This window comes from Enhydra lutris, unplaced genomic scaffold (assembly GCF_002288905.1).
Source record: "Enhydra lutris kenyoni isolate GAN:26980312 unplaced genomic scaffold, ASM228890v2 scaffoldscaffold10, whole genome shotgun sequence".
NCBI lineage: Eukaryota > Metazoa > Chordata > Mammalia > Carnivora > Mustelidae > Enhydra > Enhydra lutris.
Genome location: NW_019154094.1, coordinates 35,299,858 through 35,308,285, shown reverse-complemented (window position 1 = coordinate 35,308,285; position 8,428 = coordinate 35,299,858). Strand labels below are relative to the sequence as shown.

General features: G+C 38.6%; 1 pseudogene; it reads left to right on the top strand.

The window, feature by feature from the left end:
- The first annotated feature begins 4,348 nt into the window (after positions 1–4,348).
- Positions 4,349–5,714, top strand: LOC111144232 (annotated as a pseudogene).
- Positions 5,715–8,428: the final 2,714 nt, after the last annotated feature.

Genomic DNA, 8,428 nt, shown 5'->3' with positions numbered 1-8,428 from the left:
GAACATATACATACAAGCATCTTTTTGAGTCACTGTTTTCATTTCTTTTATGTATATATCTATAAATGAAATTGCTAGATCATATAGTAACGCTCTGTTTAACTTTTTTAGGACTATGGTATTTACATTTAAAATTATGTCTGTAGGCTACAAGGAGCCTCCCCGGTGATTCCTGGCAGAATAAAAGGTCTACCTTAAGTTAATGTTCCCAACTCTGTTAGTTAAAAACGACTGTCATTTTTAGAAGGTAGTTACCTTTGTAAAAAAACTTACTTCCTCTTACCCAAACAGCCCTATTACGAGAAGATTAAGTGAGATATAGCAATTATGCATGGAATCTTGTATGCAGTAATTTGTAATTTATTAACTATTGACTTTGATCTTGGAGAGGTCATTTAATCATTCTGGCCTCAGTTGTTTCATTGTTAAAAATGTTATTCATGTGTCTGTTAGCCATTTGTATGTCTTCTTTGGAGATGTGTCTGTTCGTGTCTTCTGCCCATTTTTTGACACGAGTATCTGTTTTTTGGGTGTTGAGTTTAAGGAGTTTTTATAGATCTTGGGGATCAGCCCTTTGTCACGGACACATGAAAAAATGTTTGTCATCATTAGCCATCAGGGAAATTCAAATGAAAACCACATCGAGGGGTGCCTGGGTGGCTCAGTGGGTTAAAGCCTCTGCCTTCGGCCCAGGTCATGATCCTGGGGTCCTGGGATCAAGCCCCACATCGGGCTCTCTGCTCAGCAGGGAGCCTGCTTCCTCCTTTCTCTCTGCCTGCCTCTCTGCCTACTTGTGATCTCTCTCTGTCAAATAAATAAATAAAGTCTTTAAAAAACAAAACAAAACAAAACAAAAACCACATTGAGATACCACCTTACACCAGTTAGAATGGCCAAAATTAACAGGACAGGAAACATCAAGTGTTGGAGAGGATGTGGAGAAAGGGGAACCCTCTTATACTGTTGGTGGGAATGCAAGCTGATGCAGCCACTTAGGAAAACAGCGTGGAGATTCCTAAAAAAATTAAAAATAGAGCTACCCTATGACCCTGCAATTGCACTACTGGGTATTTAGCCTAAAGATACAGATGTAATGAAAAGAAGGGCCATCTGTACCCCAATGTTCATAGCAGCAATGTCCACAATTGCCAAACTATGGAAAGAGGCCAGATGCCCTTCAACAGATGAATGGATAAAGAAGATATGGTCCATATATACAATGGAATATTACTCAGCCATCAGAAAGGATGAATACTCAACTTCTGTATTAACATGGATGGGACTGGAAGAGATTATTGTGAGTGAAATAAGTCAAGCAGAGAAAGTAAATTATCATATGATTTCACTTACTTGTGGAGCATAAGGAATAACATGGAGGACATTAGGAGAAGGAAAGGAAAAGTGAATTGTGGGAAATCGGAGTGGGAGATGAAGCATGAGAGACTGTGGACTCTGAGAAACAAACTGAGAGTTTTGGAGGGGAGGGGCCTGGGGGGATGGGTGAGCCTGGTGGTGGGTATTAAAAAGGGCATGTATTGCATGGAGCACTGGGTGTGGTGCATGAACAATGAATCTTAGAACACTGAAAAAACAAAATAAAATTTTAAAAAATGTTACTCATGAAATGGGAGCCTGAAAATAAAATTAGCTATATGGAATCTTGAAATGTAGTGTTGGCTAGAAAAAAAATCTCAATAGTCAAATCCAGTTTCCTTAAAATACAGTTGAGGAAGCTACATCCTTGAATGGTTATGTGACTAACCCAGGGTCACAGTATTGTTGCTAAATTTATTACTCTGGTCTGAAATCTGGTCCAGTGTTTCCCATCCCATACAGTAAGTTCTGCTAGTTTAGTTATTTCCTATTTGCTACCAATGATGGATTGCCCAATATAAACTGAGAATTGGGCTCAGTATCTAAAATACCTTACCTCATGTTCTCACAATAATCCTGCTTTTTACCAATGAGGAAACAGAAGATCAAGGAGTTTTGGCAGTTTGCCAATGGTTATACAATTAGTAAATGGTAGTATCCAAATTGGAAATCAGGTGTGTCTGACACTGAACTGCTAAGTTTTTCTGACACTACAAATCTGGGAGGTTGTGAAGGGGAGAAGTAGAGAGAAGGAGACACTGAACTGCTAAGTTTTTCTGACACTACAAATTTGGGAGGTTGTGAAGGGGAGAGTGTAGAACCATCAGCCTAGGCTGTTAGTTAGAGTGATCTACCTAGAATTCACCTGCCTCAAACATCCTCCTTGTAGCATTTTGGAAATCCCCTTCTCCAGACATTTTCATCTGAAATCTGCAGTGGGAGAGGGACCCTTTCTTTCTTCTGGCTTGCCATTTGGTCTTGAATTTCCCACAGGTATAATTGTGACTCCAGGTGGCCAGGCAGTATTATGATTATTTTCCCCACAGGGTAGACACCAAAGCTGGTATTCTAGGTCAGATTTGTGCAAGGATATCATGAATATCCTATAATTTTAGCTGCTCAAGATTACTTCTTTGAAAAACCTTTTTCTACTTCTGTTGCCAAATTATAGAAGCCTGAAATCACAGATTGTGAAACCTGACAGATTTTATAGAGAGCCTGATTTTGAAAGGTATATTAGATTGGCTTATTCAACAAAATATATTGATTGTTGTATTAGGTGTCCAATACTGGACTAGTCACTGAGTATACAAATGTGAATAATATATGACCTTTGACTTCAGAAATTTCACAATCCTGTGATAGAGGTGGGAACATAAATATATAAATTATAGTACAAAGCTGGCAGCTTTTATGTGTTTGTAATCTATGGGTAAAGACATTATTCATGGACATTGTCCCCTGTCTCAGCTTTCTCCTATTTGTGAGGATATGACTGTGTTGGTCCTGAGTTTGGTTTAATAACCAGAATGGCCTGTTGTTTGCTAACATTTCCTAAAAAGGAAGATCATAACTTGTTAGTATACATTCTTCTGGAATGACAATATAAGTCCAAGTATAAAAGGGTGGTGGTATAGCAAGATTTCAGCTTCTTTCTCAAATATGGCTATACCCTACTTAAAGGTAGAGGTCAGTGGCAGCTGGATAGCCTCTAGGGAACCAAGGAACAAGGAACAAGCTCCTCAAGGGTAAGTGGCATGTGCTCCTGTTCTGTGCAGCCACTTCTATTAAATTTTGTATTTAGCCATTAACTTAATACATTGAGAACAGTTGTGTGTGTGTGTGTGTGTGTGTGTGTCCTTTTCCTGTAGATTCAGAGCCTAACCTGCAATGCCTCAGGAGATAAGAACACAGGGCTGTGGGAGTATTGAGAAAGAAGAACTTAGTTTGCATGGCTTCACAGAAAAAGTCACACTGCAGCAAAGTCTTGAAAATTTAGTATGAGTTTTCCAGTTGAAGAAGTTGAGGAGGGAATTATAGGCAGTGTGAACAGAATGAAGTGATAAAAGTGCCTGAGGCATTCAGGGACCGGTAGGGAGTCCAATGTATGTACTGCAAATGTGTCTGTGTATTAAGGTAACATTGACTGAAGTGTGGGTTGTAATCAGACTGTGGGAAGGACTCTGAGGCCAAGAAAAGACTATTGTACTGATAATGAGCCAGTAGAAGGTTTTAGGTAGGAGCAGGATGTGATCAGATTTGGCTCTTAGGAAAATAACTGGCAGTACTGAAGAGAGTGGATGAATTGTCAGTCACGGTAAGAGAATGGCATCTGAAGGGAAACATTAGGGCTAAAGTAAGGCAGTAGTGGTGAGGATGAGAAGCCTAAATTTGAAAGCTCTTTCTCATCTGAAGATTGAGGGAGTTGTTGAGAATGACCACATGGTTTCTAATTGGGTCATACCATTTTGCTGGATGAAGATTGTAGCAGGCTAAGAGGATTTGGATTTTGGAGTTGGGGACAAGTGGGAAAATGATGAAGTCAATTTTGTACATGCTAAGTTTGAGGAGTTTTTAAGACATTAGATAAAGAAATAGATAGTTGGATTAGAGATCTGGCAGTCACTGGCTTATAGACTGTCAATTCAAACTTGGGAGTAAGGTCATCCAGTAAGAGTGCATAGATTAAGAGGAGGATAACTATAAAATGGAACCCTAAGGGACATCAAAGTTTAACGTAATGTAAAGAAAAATCAACAATGGTGATATTGAGCTACGAGGAGGAGAGCTAGGGGAGAGGGCCATCCTAGAAATTAAATGAGGATGGGGAAGTGATCGAATGCAAATATTGCATAGTTCTTCAGTAGTATGAGTATTGAAAATAGTGCATTAGATTTGGCATTTAGGCTTTTTCAAAATGGGTTTGCTACCAGAACATATGTGTCATGAAAACCACTGCTAAACCTAAACCAAAATGGGAAAGGAAAAGACTCAAATAAACATTGTTGTTATTGGACACGTAGTAGATTCAGGCAAGTCTACCACTACTGGTCATCTGATCTACAAATGTTGTGGGATTGACAAAAGAACCATGGAAAAATTTGAGAAGGAGGCTGCTGAGATGGAAAAGGGATCCTTCAAGTATGCCTTGAATCTTGGATCAGCTGAAAGCTGCACATGAATGTGGAATCACCGTTGATATCTCCCTGTGGAAATTTGAGACCAGTAAGTATTATGCCCCAGGACACAGAGACTTTTATCAAAAACATGATTATGGTCACATCTCAGCCTGACTGTACTGTCCTGATTGTTGCTACTGGTGTTGGTGAATTTGAAGCAGTGTATCTCCAAGAATGGGCAGGCCCATGAGCATGCCCTTCTGGCTTACACACTGGCTATACAACAACTCATTGTTGGTGTTAAAATAGATTCCACTGAGCCACACTATAGCCAGAAGAGGGAAATCATTAAGGAAGACAATACCCACATCAAGAAAATTGGTTACAACCCCAACACAGTAGCATTTGTTCCAATTTCTGGTTGAAATGGTGACAACATGCTGGAGCCAAGTGCTAATGTGCTTTGGTTCAAGGGATGGAAAGTCACCCGTAAAGATGGGAATGTCAGTGGAGCCACACTGCTTGAGCTTTGGATTGCATTCTGCCACAACTTGTTCAACTGACAAGCCCTTGCATCTGCCTCTCCCGGTTGTCTATAAATTTGGTGGTATTGATACTGTCCCTGTGGGCCTAATGGCAGCTGGTGTTCTTAAACCTGGCATAGTGGTCACCTTTGCTCCAGTCAATGTTACAACTGAAGTAAAGTCTGTTGAAATGTACCATGAAACTTTGAGTGAGGCTCTTCCTGGGGACAATGTGGGCTTTGGTGTCAAGAATGTATCTGTCAAAGAAGTTCATTATGGCAGTGTGGCCGGTGACAAGAAGAATGACCCATTAAGGGAAGCAGCTGGCTTCACAGCTCAGTTGATTATCCTGAACCATCCAGGCCAGATCAGTGCTGGATATGTACCTGTGCTAGATTATCACATAGCTCACATTGCCTGCAAGTTTGCTGAGCTGAAGGAGAAGATAGGTCCTTGATCTAGATAAAATTGGAAGATGGTCCCAAGTTCTTGAAATCTGGTGATGCTGCCATTGTTGATATGGTTCCTGGCAACCTTTGTGTGTTGAGAGCTGCTCTGACTATCCTCTTTTGGGCCATTTTGCTGTTTGTGACATGAGACAGGCGGTTGCTGTAGGTGTCATCAAAGCAGTGGACAAGAAGGCAGTTGGAGTGGCAAGACCAACAAGACTGCCCAGAAAGCACAGAAGGCTAAATGAATATTATCCCCAATACCTGCCACCCCAGTCTTATTATTTTATTTTATTTTTTTTTGCCACCCCAGTCTTAATCAATGGTAGAAGAATGGTCTCGGAACTGTTTGTGTCAATTGGCCATTTAAATTTAAAGATTTCATTTATTTATTTGACAGACAGAGATCACAGGTAGGTAGAGAGGCTGGCAGAGAGAGAGGAAGGGAAGCAGACTCCCTGCTGAGCAGAGAGCCTGATGCGGGGCTCGATCCCAGGACCCCAGGATCATGACCTGGGCTGAAGGCAGAGGCTTTAACCCACTGAGCCACCCAGGCACCCCAATTGGCCATTTAAATTTAATAATAAAAGGCTGGTTAATGATAACAATGCATCATAAAACCTTCAGAAGGAAAGGATAATGTTTTGTGGGCCATTTGTTTTTGTGTGTGTATGTTATTAAGTTTTAAGTTATTAGTTTTTAAAATCGGTACTTTAATGGAAACAAACTTGACCAAAAATCTGTCACAGAATTTTAACATCCTTTAAAACAAAAGTTTAGTGAGAAAAAAAAAAAAAGATTTGGCATTTAGAATATCAGTATTGACTTAATAATATAGTTACTATGGGGTGTTAAGGAATAAATTAGAAGTAAAAAAAATGTTTATAATGAGTATAAATAGTAATTTCAAAATTCATTTCTGTTTTTACCAAGGCTATACATGTGCACATTTAAAAAATTAAAATAGTGCTGTGAATTGTGTAAGACTGATGAATCACAGACCAGTACCCCTGAAACAAATAATACATTATATGTCAATAAAAAAAAATTCAAACAGTACTAAAAGGTCATTTAAAAAAAATGGTAGTCCCTCTTTCTGAAACTAAAATGTTGGACTTCATTCTCTAACTTTCTTCACTTTCCTCTTTTATTTCTATTTCTTTGATATTTTTGTCCTATTTTCTGGAAATTTCTTTGTTCATTAAACTCTTCTATTGCCTTTTAAATGTGGACAATCACAGTTTAAATCTTCAAGGCTCTTCTTTGTTCTCTTATATATTGTTTCATAGTACCCTGTTCTTGTTTCATGTATAGGTTATGTTCTTTTATCTTTCTGAGGAAGGAGAGACAAGGCTAAAAGTAAGTATGTTTAGACTTCCAAAGAGAACTCTGGAGCAAATTCCTATTCTTTGCTAAGAGAGGAAAGGTCCCATTCATTCATGCAAATGAAATTTTCATGGGCCTATCCTAACAGGCAGCCAGATTTGTCCTGACATGGCTGAGTATTGACGTGGACACAGTTTGGTTTCAAGCCAAGAATCCTTCTACAAAGACACATAGGCATTTTGTTTTGTATGCTGAAAAAATTCAAACCCTTCTGAGCCTCTAGGTGGCACAGAGGGATAATTAGAAAGGCATAGCTCTTGTCAGATCTCAACTTGAATATTAATTGGGACCAAGCAGTCCATGGAAATGAGATCCAAGAACCTGATGACTTAACATATCTATTTGTTTCATGTGGAGCAGAAAACCAAAGTGAGAATCAGGGCAGAAATTCTGTTTAAGTTATATTTTTTGAATTCGAACTCCATCGTCCATATTTTCATACACATTTTCTCAGAGAATTCTCATAATAACATCATGAGTTAGGTGGTATTACTGTCTTCATTCTTTTTAAAAAATTTTCATTTATTTTTTAAAGATTTTATTTATTTGTCAGAGGGAGAGAGAGAGAGGGAGAACAAGGAGGGGGGAACAGCTGGCGGAGTGAGAAGCAGGCTTCTCACTGAGCAAAGAGCCTGATGTAGTACTCAATCCTGGAACCCTGAAATCATGACCTGAGCCCAAGGCAGACATTTAACCGACTGAGCCACATAGGTATCCCCAATCCTCATTCTTGATAAAGAAACTAAAGCCCATTGGGGTAGTGAATCCTACCCAACTAAGAGAGACTAATAGGATAATCAAGGCCTTTGACTGCCAAATTCGAACCTCTTTTCACTAAACCGCCTATTTTTTCCTAAAGCAAAAAAGGGGAGAACCAAGAAAATAAGTTGCAGAGAAGATGGGGAAGAAGCTGCCCTTAACTCACTGCTCACCTATTTATAATTTCTTAAATATTAATTAGCATTATAATTTTAATTTCTTCTCAGGAATAATTTGTTATTTGGTCAAGTGTGATGTTTTCCTTTATGTTAATTTTACTCCATGATTCTTCCCATGTTTGAAGGATGGGAAAGGAAGGACCACGGTTTTGTTAACCTTTCCTTTAGTTAACTTTCTACAGACAGGCTTTGACTTTTCCATTATTATAAGGTAAGAAAGATAAATTCGTTGTAGGAAAACTAGGAAATAAAAATAAATTTAAAAAAATGAGAATAACCTATAAATCCTCTAGAATCAGTTTTTAGACTTTCTTTTTTCATGGAGCCATATTGTTAAGAATGGAACCATACTGTATAGAGTTCCATAAAATGTTATGAGCTTCTCATGTCAGTAAATATAGATCTGTGCCATTGCTTTTAATGACTGAAGAATTTTCCATTATATGATTACAACTAAAGCTTTATTTTGTTCACTCAAGATTCATTAGCTGATCACAAGCTTTGTTTTATACAAAATAGTTTTCCCAAATAGTTTTCCTTTGTATTTTGCAATGCCACGTATCTGACTTTATTGCTTTCCAAGTAATGGCAGATTTGGACTCATGATTTTATAACTGCCAATCTTAGTAGGCATCAAG